General features: G+C 48.7%; 1 protein-coding gene across 1 annotated transcript in view; it reads right to left on the minus strand.

Annotated features, from left to right (window-relative positions):
• The window catches only part of ZHX2 (zinc fingers and homeoboxes 2), a 158,340-nt gene extending 140,998 nt beyond the window's left edge, over window positions 1-17,342 (minus strand). Inside the window, exon 1 of the mRNA XM_069466035.1 lies at window positions 17,015-17,342. The gene's annotated coding sequence lies outside the window, so the exon portion shown is untranslated. The remainder of the gene's footprint in view (window positions 1-17,014) is intronic.
• Between the last annotated feature and the right edge of the window lie 3,995 nt (window positions 17,343-21,337).

Consider the following 21,337-nt stretch of genomic DNA (forward strand, 5'->3'; position numbering starts at 1 on the left):
CAGGCCACATACTTATTCCAGAATTGTAGAAAAGTTCCATGTCAGCTCATCCAAACAGAAAGAGACTGTCTGGAACTGGCAGCCATCTTCCTTCGGATGTGCGCTTGGGGCGGGGGGGACACTGTGACACGTCTCTGCTTCCTTAGTCTCTTGGCTTCTCTTCCCAAGAGAAAACATCCCCCTGTGCTCCCAGGGTCCTTGCATATAAGCCCCAGGTCAATCCTGTTCATGAAGACATTTGCCAAGTCCCAACTTATGAAACTTCATTTCACAAAAAGAGTCATTATGGGAAATTTGCAAGAATATGTTTACTTAAGTATTTTATTAAAAATGGTAATTTGCCCAATATGCCCTGTGAATTTTATTACAGATACTCATGATGAAGTAAGTAATTAGCAATAAATAGTCTCTTTCTACAAACCCAGAATTAGGAATTTTTTCATGGATTGTTATTTTAAACAAACTGCCAAATGCTACAAAAACATATAGCTTCTTCATTCACTGAAAGCCTTGGTGCACAGAGTTGATTATCTGCAACTTGAAACTTATAAAACAGACCATCAGCTTCCATGAGTCTTTATGCTGTTGGAGTTGTACACAAATACCTGTGCGCTGTCAAACAAAAGACTCAAAAAGATTAAACTTTTGAGCTGCATTGTAGTTTGGCTGTGTGTGTGTGTGTGTGTGTGTGTGTGTACCTGTCTACACATGCCATAACGCCACTGGTAGGTTTTGTTTTGTTTTAGCAACTCTCGCAGGCAAGTCCCCCACATGGTTTTGAGAGGGAGAAAATGTTCTTTGTTCTTCAGCTCCTGCATTCTACCTCCTCCTCCCTTCCTTCCCAACCTTGGGAAAAGACTTGGCTTTTCAGTAACCACTGGCTATTCTCGTGATTAACTCAATGCTGTTAACCTGCATTTAGACCTAGCACACGGTGCAAAGATGTTTAATCAGTTGCCAGGGCAAATCACCAATATGCCAAGTCTCCAACTGCTTGTGCGTCCCACATAAGGGTCAGCGTGGGTCCGTCAGCACTGCCTGGCTCAGAATTCCACAAACATTTACTGAGCACCTACTCTACATGAGGGGCGGCCATGACAGCCTGGGGGCTCCACTATGCTGTCAGGGACACAGATACTCCCTCCTGGTCTTTGCAGAAGCCAAGGGCTGCAAGCATGGCACCAGCTTCCTTTGGGAGGGCCCAACAGAGCAGAAAAGCCAGGGGCTACCACGACTCTGGCTACAGCTGCTCTGTGAAGCCAGGACAGGGGAAGACGACAGGACAGGATGGGGGCTGGGATAAAAGGGACATAATGGTGACTGGTGTCTTCTGTTGTCAAGGCCATCTGAATTGCAGGACAGACTGACTCTGGCTGCACCAGATGAGCTAGGAGGAACCAAAGAGCATTTTCTTTTCTCAAAAGTAAATTCAAATGCCCGTTACTTCTATACGGCAAAGGGGATAGGACTCTGCAGGATCTCAGCAAGAAGGGAGTTTGCTGTGCCTCAGGATACAGCCGGGCTGCCCACCCTGAGAGCTTCTCAGTCAGAGAGCCCGAGCCTTGCAGGCAGCCTTCCTCACTGGATTTCCAGTAGGCCAAGGACCACAGCTGAGTCCTCTACTCCATGGAGATAATCAAGTCACAGTGCTAGTTTCTGGAAATGAAATGAAACTCCAACATTTAAACCATGAGCTAAAAAAAAAAAAAAAAAAAAAAGCTGAAGTTCACCAAAAGATTATTTAACAGACATACTTCTCTGGTATTACCCCCACTTCCAACCCCCACCCCATTTTAAATGATTAACTTTGTCATAGAACTTTGCATGAAATTCTGATAAAATCAAATAAGAAAATAACAAATAGTGAAGCACGAGCAAAAAACACAGGGTGCTAGCCCAGGTTCCACTGCTAGTTAATCTGTGCGCGTCACTGACCTCTGTAACACCTCCCTGAACCCTTGGAGCTCAGGGGAGAGATGAGGCTACGGCGTGTTGTTCTGGAGTGAGCTTTAACACGGAAACATTTTGAAGCAGCAGAGGGACCCTGGGCCATTCACAGCCTAGAGAGAGCCTCGATTCCCTTTCTGAGAAAACCCCCTAGATCTCAAATGTTGGCTTCAATATTGGTTGGCTAACTGTTCGCCACAGGAACTAGTGCAAAGCTGGTAACCAGCAAATGCTTGGCTGGTTAGTCACAGGATCAGTTGGTTGAAGAGGGTCCCCACTTCCAGAGCTGAGCCCACCTGCCACATGCGATGTTTTCAGGGCCAAAATCCAAACACGCAACCATTCTGGAGCAGGATGCTGAGATCAAGTTCTGAAGTTACCTTTAAAGGACATTTAAAAAAAACCTAGGAATTTCGACAGAGGAATAAACAAGTCTACACTGAAAGCAGTGTCTCATTGACCACGGTAGTGCCCTCGCTTTGAGCCTGAGACGTAGTAGGGACACACAGCAGGTGCTCGAATATTTCCCGTATGAATAAACAAAGTGTTCAGCATCCCTAACACTTCTGACACACCCGGAATGTACAGGCGTAGCTGAATACACAAAAAGCTTTCAAGCACTGGTGTTTAATCCCTGGCCTTTTCTCTAACCCCCACCGCCCTCGCAACCTCACAAAGAGCGTTGGGTTTAGAATCAGCTAGACCTGCCAGTGAAGCCGGGCTCTGCCCCTTTCTAGCTGTGTTGCTTCATCTCTCTGGGCCTCAGTTTCCTCGTCAGCTCCATACAGATAATCAGGCCTCGCTTGGGAGGAAAGTAACCGTAAGACCTCATAGGCGAGCTGGATGGAGTGTGCAAATTAATCCAAGTAGTTCTGAGAATCGGCCTGGCACACGGAACCCTCTTGGTAAATGTTAGCCATTAGCATCACTATTGTTATGCTCTGCTCGGCTTGGCAGTAATTAGAGGCTCATTAAATGTTTATTTTCTTTATGCCAGACTGGATGCTCAATGTAAAACCAACTGCAATGGTATTCTTCAACATGTAAGAAAGGTAAAAGGCTGTAAATATTTTTTTTTTTTTAATGTTTGGTGGCCTTTCAGGTCCCTGGGACTGCTCCTCCACATCCCATTGGGAGGGACAATTGGGTGCTGGCCTTCCAGCCAGAAATGGCCCTGGACTAAGTGTGAGGAAGCCTCCGTTTAGGTCTGTGCTTTGCCACTGATACGCCTTGCCAGCCTGGTTCCCAATTCACATCCTGATTCTAGAAGAGCAGGATCCTATTAGAGGCAGAAGGGAACTTCTTTCTGGTTGCCTCACTGCAGAGAAGAGAACAAGGCTGAGAGGAGCAATGCTTGGAAGCAGCACAGTCTGGACAGAAACACGTCCTACTTGCCAGACAGACATGTGCTCCCCCGACACTGTCCGGGCTCCTTGCAGTTAGGCAGGGTTATATGAGCAGAAGTGACACCTTTAAAAAGTCGGAATGTCCCCCTTTCATTTCTCTTTCTCTGCTCCAGCAGCCTGGAAGTCAATTGTTTCAAATGATGTGGCCACAAAATTTTGTCAGCCTGGATCCCTAAGTCACAGCTACCTTGGAGAGCTGCTGCCCTTCAGTGGGCTTCATGAGGGTAAGAAATAAACCTTGCTCTGTTAAGCCATTAGGATAGAGGGGCTTATCTATCACTGCAGCATAGCTTAGCCTAACCTGACTACTCATACATCTCATCCAGTCCTAGAGGTTTCATGCACTGTTGTCACAGAATGACCTGTTATTCTCTATTACTCAAACATGCACATGCACACACACACACAAGCATGAGATGGAAATCCCAACAAGACCATTTCCCCTACCACACAAGATGGCCCAGTAAGATTATTAAGATTTATTAATAGTAAATTTAGCCTTCTCTCTCTCATAAGTATTTTTTTTTTATCTCCCCAGAGAGAAAAAATTGGTGACAAAACTGTGAGAGGACAAGTATCTTGAGGATGAGAAGCTGCATTAGTGCTAAGAAGCACCTTCACAAGGAAAGGGAAAGATGCCCCATTAGGTCCAGTGGTGTGGTGCTTCCCAAGCAAAATCTTAAACTCTGGAGGGGGAGACATGGCCAGTGTGTCTGTACCCTACTTGCTAAGGATTTAACACAGAATCTTAATGTCCTGCACCACGGTGGGCAAGTACACAGGTTCTGATGTCACTCAGACCTGGTTTAAATCCAACCTCTGCCTTTACTGTGTAACTCAGGCAAGTTAATTTCTTGAAGCCTCAATTTCCTCATGTGTAAAATGGGTATAAAAATTTCTACCAAGTGGGGGAGTTGGGAGAATTAAATAACATAAAACAAGGTACAGTATACAATATGCTTGGTTCAATGGCTGGCATATAGGCGGCACTCAATACGTTTGTTTCCTTTCTCCTTAACCACTTTTAAAGTAGAGTTTGGTCTCAAGTTCAGACTGTTATCAAAAAGTTTAACATTAGAAGTAGCAGGAAGACCCTGCAAGGACAGCTGTGATACTGTTCTATGGGCCACATGGGAAGGTGAAGATGGCGCTCCCGGGAGGACACAAAGGATACAGCCAAGCCAAAGGGAGGGAGTGGACCCAGGTTGCCCTTGGAGGCCACATGTCAGGACGAGCCAGCGAGGCTGGGCCAGGGAGGCAGGCAGGTTGGCAGAGGTTGGCCAAGAACCCCTGAACTTGGGCCAAAGCTCGCCTGGGACAGAAGCTACCTTGACTGCTACCTGTTACAAAACAGTCCAGCGACTATCCTTCCAGGCTGTGGCAAGGACCTGCCAGCAGGGGCAGCAGTGAGCAGCAACTCATTCTACACCTGTGCTAACCCAGGAGCACAGACCTCCACGCAGGGTCTTCTGAAAGAATATTCATCTGACCATCCAATCACGACACAGATATTTACTGTGAACCTGCAAAGTGGGCCAGCCCTGTGCTGGCGCTGGGGACACGGAGATAAACAGGAAGCTCTTCCTTGGGGTGGAGGGGTGGCTCATAGATTTTCAGAGAGGTAGATGTACAAAGAGATCAAAATCCACGAGCTAAGATTTCTAACAGGTTATTTCCATGGCACACTGGCCTCTTAGAGCAGAGAAAGCAAATATCTCTGGAGCAGAAATAAGTAGGTTTTGCTGAGCTTAGGGGATGAGTCTTTCCAGGGAGAAGGAATGAGAGGGGAGAGGAGATGGTGCATTTGGGGTTCGGGGGTCAGTCTGAAATGGCTGAAATGTAGGGTATATGGCAGAGAGGGTAGGAGTTACAGTAAAATATGCCTGGTGGGTGGAGGTCAGCTCCTAAAGAGCCACCATGCCAGCTCCTAAAGAGCCACCATGCCAGGGTCAGGAACTTGGCCTTGATCCTATGAGTCAGAAGTTACTAACTGGCAGCCTGCAAGTAGACTGGAGAATCCATAAACATTTTTTGGATACCTTTAGACTGGGCATATGCTTTCTACTGGACCTACTGCCACCACTTCCTACCATTCTAAACTTGAACCCTGCACTCTTTCACGCTACCTACAGAGCCCTTAAATGCATTTGGGTTTATGACCCTGGGCAACCAATGGCGGGGGAGGTTTTTAGGTCAGTGAAACATGAACAGATTTGTGTTTCAGAACCACATGTCAGTGGAGTTTAGGAAAGGAGAGGCTGGTGACAGATGACACAATATGTATTTCTTCCAATAAGACTTCCTCTTTCTCTCTTATTGGGAAAAAAAAAAAAAAAAAAACAGATGCAAAAAATCTACTCTGGAAGAGTCTCTATTATTTTTGTGCAGTTAGGCCCAGCATGATGTCACCCTCCTATTTCAACACATGTAGACTTTCTTTTATTCAATTCTATTTATCAATTCAACAACTATTCACTGAGTAACCCCTCAGTCAAGGCTGGGTGCTCAGGTGGCAGGGAGTGGGACTGGGTTGTGGGAATACGCATAGAGTTCAGCAAACTCAAGGTCTCATTATGACACCCACATACACGAGAGCACGGGTGGACAGGACAAGACAGTAGGCTTCCAAGACACATGGGGACCCTACAGCACAGACAGCTCATGCTCAGGGTGGGCCAGCAGGTGGGTGCCAGGTATGGTGTGTGCACAGGGCTGGGAGGGCAGCAGTGGAGGTCTGACCCTTTCGTCCCATGGTCCTGCCCACAAGCAGCCTTTCCAGAGACAGGAACCCTGAGTTTCTGTTATGAACAGAGGTGAGTCCATTTAAGCCACATGCACAACCAAGTAGCCTTCAACCAATATGAGAAAGAAGGCTCCTATAATTTCTACCATTTTTGTAACTAACACATCTCCTCTTCATTCACAAATCTTGAAGTTGATTCCCCAAATCTCTTACCGCAGACCTATTAGTGTTCCCCTCCCTGACCTAAACCCTGAAAGAGAGCAGACTTGGCTGTTTATAAACGAGGCCAATGACAGGGTCCCTACTCCCAGCCGGAGAAAACCAGGGGGTTGTCCATTTAACAGAAAGAACTCAAGGCCATCCTGTCCCTGGCTCCCCTTGGCTCCCATAAGTATTATCCGGCAGGTATTTTCTCATGTTTGGGGAGCACAGGAATTGCACTCTGGTTTTGGTGATGCAGAGCCAGATACGGAGCATCCACAGCACAGAGGGGAACCCGTGAGCTAAACTGGAGCCAGTGCTGAGCTCCGTGGCCGGGACCCAGCAGGTCTGAGGGAGCCTGGATGTCCAGTTTCCCTCATCTCAGGCCATTTCCTGGTCAGTGGGTGATGACCTGTGCTTTTGTGGCATGGGGATAGGGCTCCCAGTCACAGATGCAAGGCATAAGGATGTCCCCCAAGCTACAGTGACTTGGAGGCATCCTCATGGCACATAAGGTCAAAGATATGCCAGTGACCACAATGACACCAGCCAGGATTTCTGGGGCATGCCTAGGTGCCAGGCACTGTGCTAAGCACTTCACAGGTAGGATTCCCCGTGATTCTCGTAGCAACCCTCTGAGCAGCGATCTGGACTCTGATGTCTAGCTAGGCTAGCTGTGGGGGGCTGCACATGCACAGGTTCTCTAGCCACACTAAGTACCTTCAGGGAAGGGGTGACATCATGGTCATCTTTGTGTCTGCCCCCCAACACTGGGCACAGTGCCCTATACTAGGAGCTGGGTGGTGGCACGGGCCAGGACTAGGCACCCAGGAAGCAAAATTTAACGAAGCTCTCCTTCTCAGGTGCTGACCCTGCACTCGTATGAACGTGAGAGTGGGCACCACCTTACATTTTGCACACTGGGTGCCTCATTTGCTTTAGCCTAGTTCTGGCCCTGGGTCAGTCCACCGGCCAGACTGGTGTGTGAGTCCTGCCCTTCCACTCTAGCCATGTGACCCTCCCTTCCCTGTACCTCAGTTTCCTCACCTAAAATGGGGCTAATGACAATACCAAGGGTTGACAAAGATGTGGCAAAACCAGTACCCTCATATGCTACTGATGGGAACATAAAAATGGTGCAGAGACTTTGGCAGTTTGGAACCATATGACCTAGCAGTTACACTCCTAGGTACCTACCTAAGGGACACAAAAGCACATGTCACAAACACTTGCACACAAATTTTCACAGCGGCATTATCATAACTGCCCCAAAGCAGAAATAATCCAGTTGTCCATCAACTGGTGAATGGATAACAAAATGTGCTATATCCATATGATGGGATACTAGCTGGCAATAAACAGGAATGAAATACTGCTACGTGTTACACTGTGGATGAACCTCAAAAGCATTATGCATGTGAAGGAAGCCAGACACATAAGACCCCATGTTACATGATTCCATCTATATGAAATGCCCAGAAAAGGGAAATCTATAGAGACAGAAAGTAGACTAGTGGTTATGTAGGGATGGGGTGGGAGGGGCTGGAGAGAGGGGAATAGAGAGTGGCAGCTATGGGTACACAGGGTCTCTTTTTGTGATGATAAAAATGTTCTCAAATCATGGTTGCATAATTCTGTAAATATACTAAAAATCAATAAACACTTAAAATGGATGAATTCTGAGTATGTAAATTATATCTCAATAAAGCTATTTTAGAAAATGAGGCTACTGATAATACCTATGCACAGAGTTGCACAATGCTTGACACAGGCAGGAAGTATCCTATACATCATACTTGATGCTTGTTATCTTGCTCAAGTATCTTCTGCTCAATTAAAGACTGCCTAAAGTGCCTAAAAGTACCTTGATTTTTAGGGGGACTTTGGTGGACTAACCTGGGAAGTCACAGTGCTTCTGTGTCCCTTAAGTGATCTGCCCGTGCCCATGCAGGTCTCCCAGTCGGCTACTTCTGGCTGCAGCACTGGCTGCAGCAGCCATTGCAGGCACCTACCTGATGGGGATAAAACTCTTCAAGTCTTGGATTCTGAAACCCTGTGTTCGAGTTCTGGCTCTGTCCTTCATATTACCTTCTCAGTTGCTGTGCCAATGACACGGGCTATGGCGTGAGGGTATTTGGAGCATTCAATAAATTGGAAAAAACCATGAACGAGGGAGCCCGCTGGCAAGCCCTGAATGCACGCCCGTCCTTGCTGTGACCCTCAGCACTGGCTTGGGGCTCAGCCACCTGTTCTAATCCATACAAGAGGCACCACAGCCCTCTTGCTGGAGCCACAGGTGCATGGAAGGTAGGAGGGGCTGCACTGTTTGGGCCTCATGAGGACCAGGTGTGGCATAAGACTGCCTGGCTTCCAAAACCTTGGACAAAGGACTTCCCCATTTTGTGCTTCCTTGTCTGATAAATGCGGATAAGAAAATCCCAACATCTCTTAGGACTGTCCGAGGACACCCACAAAAAGCACTCAGAATCGTGTCTACGATGTCACTGAGAGCCATGATGATCGCAGCAGTTGTTCTGGTTAAATGTCAATGACCGTGAACTTTCTGAGGGCAGGGACATGGTTTTCTCCCTCTGGCAGGTGCTCAGTAGGTGCTGACTGGAAAGAGGAACAGAGTGGGGGAGGAAGGTGCTATGATGAGCTGGCCAGGCAAGGAAAACCTAAGGAAACAGAAGAGCCTTAGCTACACAGTAGAGAAGACAGAAAATAATACATGGCCATAGATCATGTAACCTTGGGCTGATTCCCTTATACCTTTCTCGGTTTTCCCAAGCTGGACTAGGGGATCCCTAAAGTTTCTTCTAGCTAGAGCATTCCTTGATCTTACTGATGAACCATGTTGCTATTAGACTCATCCCCCCCAAAATTCCCTTCGAGTGATTCCAGAGAACATCATTCCCTGTACCAGGAGATCCATAAATCCCATTTCTACAAGGGCCAAAGTCAGGCACTGCCCAAGTTCACACTATCGAATACAGTCCTCGGTCTTTGCAATGTCTTCCATTAACCCACGGCGTGGTCAAAACCGTTTCCTTTCTGCAGCTCTGTTCCCCCAAGAGCCTCCGCTCTTGGAAACAACGTGAAGTCATGTGGAGGCTCTGAGCTCTCCTGGACTACTTGTCTCTGGCAGAAGTTCACCACAACGCTCAGAACCAATTTTGTGACACAAAGTTCCCCGGAAGAAAGTAACAGGCAGTTCTACAAGAGATAATGGAACAGCAGAGTGCTCTATGAGAAGAGTTTAGGGGAGAACGAGCCTTTGATCCACTCCTGCCTGGAACCCATCTCTTCTCCTAAATGTCCTGGCCAGAGGGCAGTCTTTTTCTCTGGCTTCGAGCTGTCAGTCCGTACCCCTCCATTCTCTCCACCCCCCCTCCCACAAGCAAAGACACCCCCTGCCTGCCAGTGCTGGCTACTGGCCTCTCCCTACTCCCTCTCTGGGCCACCACTCACCATAAACAGCTCAGCCATGACACCCAGCTCTGACCCAGCCGTGCGCAAATATCTTAAAGGATCCGTTTCCAAAAAGCCAGGGTGCAGTGCAAATAAAAACAAGTTCGCACCGTCCTCCTCCACAGCCCGAGGAGGAGCTCCCCTGGGCTTCTGACTACACCCAAGGGGCTGGGGGAGCCTGAGATGGCTTTGTCGTTAGAGCGAATCAGCCTAGTCTCATATTTTAAGAACAGCGGGAACGTAATATCAACTGAAAGGAGCTTTCTGAGCGCTATTTAACTCAATGGATCTGCAGCTGGAGAGAGCCATAGGCAGACGTGTTATGATTCAAAGGCTCCCAATTACAATGATCCTCTTTTATTGTATAAAAACAGCAACACAACCATTCTCCACCCTCCCTCCGCCTGCTCCCTCCACCCCCGGCCCCCATTGGCTGGCGAGGCTGCTCCGCATCCCAAGAGCAGCACCCAGAGGCTCCTGGGCTCCAACTTTGCAGTCCCCAGCCCACTGGGGCTCCTTCTCTCCAGACCCTGGGAGGAGAGGATGGAGAGGGTGCAGTGCCCTCTGGACATTGACAGAGGCTTCAGAATTGTCTCTTTCTGGGGGCGGGGAGTGCTTTGGGGAAGGCTATAGATACACATGGATTTGTAATTCTCTCCTGTTTTGACTAAACGCTGTCACACACACATGTGCACACACATCCATGCACGCAGGCACACACCCCTTATTGGAAAAGCAATCAGGCTGTCCCAAAGCACGATCTAAAACCATTCCTTCCCCCCACCCCTCCTTCTGGGCTGATGTGGGGCTGGCCTCTGGGAGACTTACATGCAACTTCACAAAGTTCTGGAACCAGACTGATCTGAGTTCAAATCCTGACTCTGCTACCTTCGCTCTGTGATCTTGAGCAAATACTTAACCTCTCCGAGCTTTCTTTTCCTATCTTTAAAGTGGATTGTACCACTGCTCTTAATTTACTCCGCATGGTCAGATGAAATGACATAGTGAATGGGAAGTGTTTAGCAGAGTGCCTAGCAAGCCCTAGGTGCTTAATTTTCGGAGCAGTTGCTGTTTTTAACATGGCCAACACTGTGTGCTTGTGGTATGTCTGCATATGTGGGGAGCTTTGTGCATCTGGGTGTGTAGGGAGCTTTGTATTTGTTCAGTCTCACCAGTCAGAGTAGACAAGGCTGTGGGGGGTGGGATGGCTGTGGGGGCACAAATGCCAGGCCTGCTGAGGAATGTTTTTCTCAAGTCTTTCTGCAACACTGGTTTAAACCGGCACCTCTGTAGTGCATGCACGTGTGCACATGCACATGCTGCTTCCTCCTTGACTTCGACTTCTGGTCCCTCCTCAGTTTTCTGAAGATGTTTTGGAGCCCAGCAGCTGTAGCTGTAGGCACCCAACCAGGCCGAGCAGAACCTGCAGCCCAGGAACTCTCATTCACAACCTTCCCCCTACATTCCTCAACAGCAAGCTCCTTCTTTCTCTCACAAGTGGGCTCTGCGCCCCCAGTAGGGAGGATTACCTTCCCAAGAAGGAGCTAACTCAATTTAGCCACTTCCTCAGGCCCCAGATACACAATCTATTTCCCACCCTGAACTTGACAGCAAATGGTTTCCAGAATTTTGCTAGTTTCCCCCTGCAAGATAAACCCAGCATGGGCTTCCCACTCTTCCGTCCCAAACCAAGCCTGTGCACTACTAAAATATACCCCTTACACCAAAATGAATGCCTGGGTTACACTCCTTAATACTGATCCCCCATGGATTCTGTTATGTGTTAAATATTACTACAGAGAAACACTGCATAACCAGATTTAATCTCCACTAAGTGTTTCTAGTATCAGGGGGTAGTGGGGAGAGAAAGAGGAGGAAGGGGTGTGAACTGTGGCTTTTAACAGGTAAATTGTCCACCAGGGGCACAGAGAGATATCAGCAAGAAAACTGTTTCTGGCCCTGTCTTCTCTATTCCACTTTAAAGTTTGGGTGAAGATTGTTATACCGTTATAAGGACTGTTCTCCTTGGGGTCTGTTACACACACATACCCACCCCCATGGCCAACCAACCCCTCTTAAATGCATGATTACAAGCGTAAGAACAGGAAACAGATTGTGGGTAGATGTTCTAACAATCACAACCTGTTCAATGTAGGGTGGGGGCCTCAGAGAAAGGTGGGGGAAGGGAAACAGGAGGGAACATTTTTTTTTTCCGTTAAAAATGAAACTGCCTTGTCAATACTGAAAACAATGTCCACCTTACTGGATACCAATGGTGCATGTGCACAGCCAAGCATCCTTCCAGAACAGTGCTTGTGGATTTGGTCATGACACAGCATATTATAGTGCCTGAACACCACACCAGCGTCTCACTGTGATATTCCCAAGACAGATTTCCATTTCAACAGTTGCTCCGACTCGCCACAAAATGAGTGCACGTGTGTACGGGGCAGACGGAGAGGTAAGAAAGGAATGGTGGCGAGATGGGACAGTCAGGGTCCCGCGATGGATGATAAAGCCCACGCATGTTAATGACTTGGCACCTCTACAATAAAGTCACATCTGAGAGGTGGCGGCAGCGATGATGACGACGGTGGTGATGACTTCTTGAGCACAATCCATGTGTTAGGTGCTGTGCTAAGGACTTTTATAAATTTCTTACGTTTCACAATAACCTGTACAGCAGCCACTAAAATTATCTCCATTTCGGGGATGAGGAAACAGGTTCAGAGAAGTAACAGCCCAAAGTCATAAGGCTAATATAATAAATTGAGCAAAGAGGATCAGAGATATGGATCCTTGCTGGAGAAATCTAGCGTGGGGAATCTGATGAGGGGAAGGCCTCTGAGGCCCTCTGATATCCTGTCCTTGATGTAAAGCAAAGGTGAGGGTCATGATCAGAGTTATCCTGCTGGTGAGTGCTGGAGCTGCAGCGAGGTCCCGGGAGTCCCGAAGTTCTGGGAAAAGCAAGTGTGGTGTTTGCAGAGTACAGGGTACCGTTTCCAGCTTTTTCAGTTCCACCAACTGAGTTACCATGAAAGGAAAGCTGGTTGCTTCCTGGTAACAGCTGACTAACATCAGGTTAAGTTTGGATTCTTATTGGCAGGACCTAAAAGAAAACCTGCCCACCATCCCTCACACTTCTTTACTGTACACTGTCTTCTTTTTGCCCTAAGGCAAAACTGGTCCCCTGCTCTGAAACTTTCCAGAACTCATTTTATTTCAAATAAAAACCAAGCTTGTCTGTCTGCACAAGGTACACTGCTGCCAGTCTTAGCCTTACCTTCCTAAAACATATGACAACTCCTCCTAGGAAACCTGTCATGGCTCCCTAGTACCTTTGGATTAAAAGCAAACCTACTCCAGGTTCAACCCCCAAGTCTGGCATCATCTTTTTGCACAAACTTCCCTACACCCCCCTCTTCACCTCCCCAGGATGCACATGGCTCCCAGGTCGGTGTTACTTTCACCAGGAACACCTTTTTCCCTCTTCTCATCTTAGGCAGCACATGCTCCACCTGCCAACTCAACCACCGTTCCTCCAGGCACCCTTGCAAGTTGAACCCCAATTTGTTCACGGCAGCAGTGTGCCTAACTTGATACTTGACTGCCCTCCATGGCAGGTTTGGGTCACCAGGGCACAGCTCTGGTCAATGAGCTAAGGACAGAAGTCCCTGGGAGGGGTGTCCCTTCCCAAAAATACCAGTGAGCAGTACTAGGTAAAAGCTCTTTGCACCTCATTCATCCTTTTTTTCTCTTTCCTAGAATGAGAAATGAGGCCTGCAGAGGCAGCAGCCACCTACCTGCCACAAGATGGTAAACCTAAGGCCAAAGGCCTACGCTCTAAGGAAGGCAGAGTGGAAAGACACAGCCTGGGTTCCCAACGGTACAGCTGAGGCATCGTCCCACCCACCCTGTTGCTGTCTGAAACAAGTAAGTCCCCATCTGGTTAAGTCACCGGTGGGCAGGATTTCTATTGCTGGGAGCTGAATGCAGTGATATCCGATACACCTCCAGACATTGTTCCTCCTCATTCATGGGTCAGTTCAGCTGCAGCCCCCTCTAGGAGATCCTCCATGAGTCCCTCAGAGCAGAATAATCACATCCTTCTTTGTGCTCCCACAGTATGTAGTTACTTTTCTCAATTATAGCACTTATCTAATCCTGCTTGATTTGGCCTAATGAGTGTTTCCCTGCGGTCTGCTCAAACTCCTGGAGGGTAGGGGGTCTCTATTCCACCGGCATCTCCGTGATGCCTGGAGCAGGGCCGTGCATGAGGTCAGGGGGCCTCGATCTCCCAGGCATCTCCATGACGTCTGGTACAGGGCCCTGCATTGCAGCAGTGAAGTGCACGTGTGCTGGGGGCTGGCACTCAGCTTACTAGCTGTTTGGTCTTGGGCAAGACAGCTAACTTCACTGTGCCTGCACTTCCTCATCTAGAAAAAGGAGAGAATGAGAGTACTTACATCACAGGGTTGTCATGAAGACAAAACAATCTAATGATAAGCACTGGGGATGGTGCCTGGCATATAAAAGTGCTTAATGACTATGGGCACTTATTAACATAAGGAACATTATAGTTGCTGAATGAATAAATAAATCAATACACAATTGCTAAAAAAATTGAATAAAGGAATGAAATCCAGGTAAATCCCTGAGTTTAGATGCCAGGGCAGTGGCTACTGTTCCCTCTATACTGCCTGGACATTTTCATCCTAACTACAACTTCCTGTATCTGGGAGCCGCTACAATGGACTAGCTCAGGTCATGAAGTCAGGCCTGGCTTCTAAAACTGACTTCACTTTTTGCTGTGTGACTTGGCAAGTTTCTTCACCTCTCTGAGCTCTGTTTGTAAACTGGGGTTAATAATAGTACTTAGTTCATAGGGTTATGGTGAGAATTAAGTGATAAAGCACTTAAAGTACACAGCATCATGCCTGGCATGCTGTACCAGTAAGTGTTAGCAACTGTTATCAGACATTGTCATTATTCGTTTTGTTCAATGCACAGCATCCTACCCAATCACATGGTCTGAACGTGGATGAGACACTTGGCGCGGGGTCACCTTTCAGCATGTCAAGATGCACTGCATTTACATCATGGGGATACCCTTTTCTCAGTGCCACCAAACAGCAGTGCTATTTTGATTTTTTTTTCCTTTAGATGATGATTAATTAATATATCTGATTTACCCTAAAACCCCGGCCTCCTGAAGCTTCCCCTTGAGTGCTGTTAACTTCAGGTAACAGCAAACCTGGCTGGAAGGAAAGGTACAAGTGCATCCGAGAACAATCAGGAGCAGAAGCTTTAAACAACAATGGTATTTCCTCACGTCAAAGGTCCTGTTATTGTCAGTGACACATTTCAATCTTATTTGTAGATTTTTTTTTTCCCTTCTGGACTTAAAAGAAGATGAGTATACAGCTTTATGTAAATTTCCCTTTAAACTTAAACCTTTACGTTAGTCCCATTCAACCACTTGACGGCTCCATTAATCTATTTTTACTATTAAACGTGCCGTTTTACAAGATATTTATTCCACTTGGTCGTCATCCAAACGCTTTTTGACATTACTGCCCTGGGACTGAACTGCTTAAACTCGCTGCCCTCATACATAGAAAATCACCTTTTGACTCACATCTTGAAGAGCTCTCAGAACCTCAGCCCCTTCAATTCTACAGGCATTAATTTCTGCCCTACATAAAGGAGTGAGTATGTAAGTGCGTGTGAGTGTGTCTTTTAAGAGAGTAATTGTGGAAGGTCTGTGCAACCCAAGGGGTGCTCGGGAAGGATTCCTGCCTCAACACCCTGCGCAGCAGGGCCCCCTCAGGCCTGGGGAGCTGTGAAGTTTGAAAGAGAACGTGAACATCAGAGCAGGTTGGGGAAGAACTCTGGGGCCTGAAAAGACAGTGTCCCTGGGGGCCAAGCTGTGAAATGACTCTTTAAAGGGGGAAGGGTTCAGAGAAAGTCACTATTCATCGACCTCTCTCCCTCTCCACGCCCCAAACAAAAGGCCACTGCAAAACAGTTGAAGGCAGAGACCCCACAGGCTTTGAAGCCTGAGCAAATCACAACTTGGCTTTCCTGTCAAGTTTTCTCCCCAGCCTGACGAACCCTCCTCCTCCTCCGCCTCCGCCTCCCAAGCTCTGCACAGCTCCGAGGCCAAAGGGACCGTCCTGTGATGCTTGCTGGTTTCCAACTTTCCGCTCATCTTCCTCTCCGCAGCCTCCCGCAAAGCGGCTGGGAAAAGGGCAAGTTTGCAAAGCTGAGGATACCAAGTCCTGGGGAAGCCACAAAGAAGCTGCAACACCAACAAAGATTAACCTCTTGTGGGGCAGACGAAAAGCGCCAGCTGCCGATCAGGGGGCGAACGTGGGCTCGCACTGGCAGCAGCGTGGGCCAGCCGGCCGCCAGCCGCAGGGCCCGGGGCCTCGCGGCCCCCCACGCCCCCCGCCCCCCGCGGGCTCCCCGGCACCTGAGCGGGGCATGGGGACAGCGCCGCGCTCCGGCCCTGCCCGCGTCAGGTAGCTCGGCGGCCGCCCGCGCTGCGCGCCCGCTGCCTGCAGCCACCGGGAGCGACGAGAGCAGAGGCAGCCTCAACCCACGGCGTCATGCTTCCTGCCACCACATTACGGCGAATCGTCACCGGGAGAGGGGAGAAGAGGGGAGAGCGGGGGAGGGAGGGGAGCAAACACACGCAGCCCCCAGCCTGCCAAAACGCGCGGAGACGGGGCCACGTCCCGCTGGCGTCCCCGCGGGACCTGCCCCGTTTGCACAAAGCGCCGCAGTTTGGCCAAGAAGGGAGGGAGACGGCCACGAAATAAATAAATAAAAACAGTCGGGTCTACGTAACGCCCTGTCGAAAGCGGACGCCATATTTTTTTGTGGCTTATGTCGACATAGGGAAACGTAGACATGTTTTTCCTCCTCCTCCTCCTCCTCGGTCTGGCTCCCATTTATCCAAACTTGTAATCAAAACTCTTTAAAAAAAATCTCCTTCTCTCTCTGTATCCGCTTATTTCCTCCCACCCGCAAAAAAGAGCCTGCACACCCCCTCCCCGTCCGTCCCCCCCTTTCCCAATCACAAACCCAGCCAAGTCCCATTAACAACACATTTTCGGGAGCCGCGGCGACGGCGGCGGTGGGAAAGTTGGGCTGGAGTGGCCGGCGCCCGGCGTGCGGGGCTTGGGGCTGGCGGCGCCGGGCGCGGGGTGGGGGGGCTCCGCGCCGAGGCGAAGTTTCTTACCTGCGCCGGGGCTGGGAACGCGGGGACCCGGGCTGGGAACGCGGAGACGCGGCACGGGCGTTCCAAAATGGAACTCTGCTGGCTCCCCCCACCCACTCCCCACTCCCCAGCGGGCGCCCGGCTCGGGCTCCGTGGGAAAGAGGGGGAAAACCAGCCTGCCGGACAGACAGACAGACAGAAAAAGCCCCCGTACGGAGAACGGTGGCCAAAATTTTAAAAAGAAAAAAAAAAAAAAGGAAAAAAAGGGGAAAAAAAATGCCTCGATCAGTGGGGAATCTACGCCAAAACCCACATGATCTGTAACGTCAGCATGCGTATTTGCATACGATACCACCACCCGAGCTGCCACCCGGGCTCGGGTTCCGCAGAAAGTTACAAAGTGAAATTCAGCCCCCTCCAGAGACGCCAGCGAAATGTCATTTTCAGGCGGGAGCTGGGGGGAGGCTGGCCCTAAAGGCGCTGATTACTGGCTAGGGCAGGGGGGGGCAATAAATTAACTTAAAAGTCTGAGCCCAGTAACGGACTCGGTGGAATTTCTGCGAGAAGAGGAGGGGGAGGCGCGAGCGAGATCATTGAATATTAAGCACGATCCGGCGCGCTGGCCGCGGCCAAACCCTCTCGGTGCAATACCCATTTTCTTTATGAAAAGTTCAAGGTGTCACTGATGAGCTCAACAAACTGTTGATCCTGAGCACGTGGAGTGGCTAACCGTGGCATTGAGGGGCGCGCTTGCTGGCCCGGCTCCGGCAGCGCCCTGGACCCCGCGACCCTCCGCAGTGCGTGGGGCTGTGCCCGGGTGGGGCCGCCACGCGCCCAGGGCGCTGCCTGCGCCATGGGACTCAGGAAAATAATAACAATTTAGAATTATTTTAAGCGAGACACATTTTACTCCCGGAATAGTAATGAGAGGGTTTGGAATAGGGAGGGGAAGAAGGAGTCCCCACTTATATAACGACTTGAAGTTAGATCACTTTTGCCGGGAAGATTCCGGGATTTCCGCTCCCGCCAGGTCTGAGGCTGGTTAAAGATCCTCAAACTTTTTTCCTTAAGAGTCAGTAAACAAACAGACGCCCCAGGGGCCGACTTTAAACTCTTGTCGAGCCCGCGATGGCTGAGATTCTCAGACTGGGAGAAATGCACACCCCTGCGGTGCTCGCATGGAAGTCCCTGGGAAGCGAGGCGAGTCACTTTCGGAACTGCGACTCCGGCGTTGCGGGCAAGAGCCGATCTCTAACCGCGGCCGCCCCCAGGCTCCCCTTGGGCGCCTTAGAGCAAAGGCGGGCCAGGATCTCGCCGCCCTTCGTCTTCGGCCTCGGAACCGTGAACTTGCCTTCCGGGCGCCGCGCGCCTGCATCAGTGCTAGGCTAAAGAGCTCTAAGGGATTAGACACCCGCAGGACACTTCGGACCCTCACGCTGCAACCTGTCTGCGCCGCGCATTCCCGCCCGGACGGACCTTGTTTCCCCCAGCGGGCCTGTGGACGCTTCATCATCTACCGGGTGGGGGTGAGGGGATGCCATCTGAGGTTTAGTTTTGACCCTCTGAATGTAGCGAGAAAACAAAGGAAGCCTGGGGCTGGGAGACTCTGCGGAGTCCCCGCCCGCCCTGCAGATTAGCAAGCAAGGCGCGTCGGGGCTTCCTGGCTAGCTCTGCTCTGGGGAATTAGAACGAACTCTAGCGGCCGTTTGCGACTCGGCTCTGGGCGCGAGGGCAGCAACAGGTGGCCTTGAGCAGCGGAGTGGCCAGGGGCGAGGACCGGGACTGGGGTGGGGATGTTTGTCCTTGGGGGCTGACTGTGTGGCCAACGCGCTGGGTGACCCTTTGGCATTTTCGTTTCCTAGGCTGGGGAGAAGGAAGTAGCTAAAAGATTTTTCTGAGGTCTCCCCTAGGGCTCTCATTTCCTGGGCACAACCCCTTGGCTCCTCAGAATTTTTTTTTTACAATAAAAATAAAAATAGCTCATATGCAAAACTTTCTTGCTAGCCTGCACCTGTTTGTTCTGTTATTGCTGATGTAGGGTTTATTTGTTTGTTAACAACCCATAAAACAAGGGGGTCTGCCTGATGTTCCCAGACCTGAAAGGCGAACTGGCTGGGTTCTTACAGGAGTCTCTTAACTTCTTGATGGCTGTAATCCAGGTCGTGCTGCGTCTTTCTCAAACTCATTCGATACCTATTATCTAAGTCCCTAATCTGGTTAGGTTAGCTTCTAAGCAAGGGTGTGCCAGAACAGTAAAAGGAAAAGAAAAAAAAAATGAAAAAAAACCCACCAACTTAATTTTTACATTGCTTACCTTGTTATGCCCTTCCAGGTCATTCCACTCGCTGCCCCCCACCCTCTTTAAAATAAGCGTAGTTCTCAGTATGTTTCCATGGAAATCACCCAAGCCTTAAGGAAGCTATTCCTATTTTAAGACTGCACCTTCTCTTGGCGATCAGTCACTGGGGAGGTTTTTGTTAAGCCAGGTTTCCCTTGCCTCCACCTCACTGTCACCTGCAAGGAGGCTGGGTGAGGCTGGGTGAGAGATTGCATTTGGGGTGGGAAAGGCCAGGGTGGAGGGAAGCCAGGTAACCCTCTGGACCATCTGCTGAGTTCTTGTATCTTCACAGCACTTGAATCTCATGGACACTAGCAGGGGTGAGGGGCTTCTGATATGTGGCAGTGTCTTTAAATTGTTCAAAGCTTAGCATGGATAGAACTGTTACCATATTAAAAAAAATAGCAAGGAATAAAACAACGGTGACTTTTGCATTAAGTGCTATGATCACAGTTTGCTTTAGGTGTAGATGTAGACAGAGTAGCAGACCCTTATCTGATAGGATTGAGGAGTTTGGAATCAATATTGCTCAACAATTAAATGTTCAGCCAGGAGCTAACATATGCCACTTTCACTTATAACTTACTGGTCAGAACTAATCACAGAGTTACTCATAAGAATCCATGAAAGTGTTACGTGCCTGGAAATGGGGAGAATTGGAAAGATTTTGCACAAATATGGTAACACTAATGACTATCATAAGTAATACAGGAGTTCACAATTATTGATCATTCACTATGTGCTGAGCCTTTTACATGTATGATCTCATTGAATCATTGCAAAAAATATATATATTATCTGTATTTACGGATACGGAAATTGAGACTTAAATAGCTGAATTACTGCACCTTGCTCAACATCACCCAGATTCTAAGTAATAGAGTTGGAATTTAAACTTAATTTTATCTGATTCTAGAACATGGACTCTTAAAACACTCTTCTCAACCATCATTAGATTTAATTGGTCCCCTATTGTTGCGCATTAGGTAGTTTCAATTTTTTACCAGTGGACAGCCTTGTGCCAAACCTTTTCAATCATCTGTGATTATTTACTTAGGATAAATTACTAGACAAAATATTGCTTGGTTGAAATATACACATATTTCAAGGGTAAAATCCCTTTGCAAAAAGTGAAAGCTTCAGGAGGTATAGTAGATATCTCCTACAATGGCTTCTGTCAATCCTATCCTTCGCTTTATGAAAAATTCTAAATTACTAAGAGATGGAGTTTATGTCCCCTCCCCTTGAATCTAGACTGGTCCTGTGATTGCGTTGGATGCATGGAAGTGATATTCTGAGACATCTGAGCCCAGGCCTTAAGAGACTGTCAGTTTCTGCTTCTTTCCTCTTGAAATCCTGCTGCCATACTGTGAGAAACCCACGCTTCACGGAGAGGCCACCTGGAGGAAAAACCAAGGTGCTGGGGGCAACAGCCTTCTGCTGAGATCCTGGCTGACACCAGTCAGATCAGACTTTAGCCATCTTAGGTGCTCCAGCCGAATTGATCCTCCAGTTGACTACAGTCCCAGACAACATCACATGGAGCAGAAGATCCATCCAGCATAACCCAGTCAACCCACAGAATCATGAGATTTGGGGTGGTTTCTTACACAGTGATGGGTAACTGAAATGGTGTTATTATCTTATTCATTTATGTTTATTTGCACATGTATCTGAATATTCCACATCTACTTTCCATGGAGTTCTGCAGGATATATAGCATTCTGAAATCACAAAGAAGTCCAGGACAAAGTGTAGAGAGGCCTTTTAGTTTATCATGCCCCAGCTGATCGCTCTCTGAATCAAACCCTTTTCTTAAGTCAGTTGTTATGAAACAGCTGGATTCAGCCTAAGGACCCCTCCCCCCCACAGGTCCCAGATCCTAAGCAGATGAATACTCTTAAGTAACATTTATCAAGCACAGATGCTCAGCAGGTGCTGGAGTTACGCTCTCATTTGGTGTTGCCAAAAGCAGAGGCTTCCATTCTTTAGAGATACACACTGTG

Source organism: Eulemur rufifrons, chromosome 3 (assembly GCF_041146395.1).
Source record: "Eulemur rufifrons isolate Redbay chromosome 3, OSU_ERuf_1, whole genome shotgun sequence".
Classification (NCBI taxonomy): domain Eukaryota; kingdom Metazoa; phylum Chordata; class Mammalia; order Primates; family Lemuridae; genus Eulemur; species Eulemur rufifrons.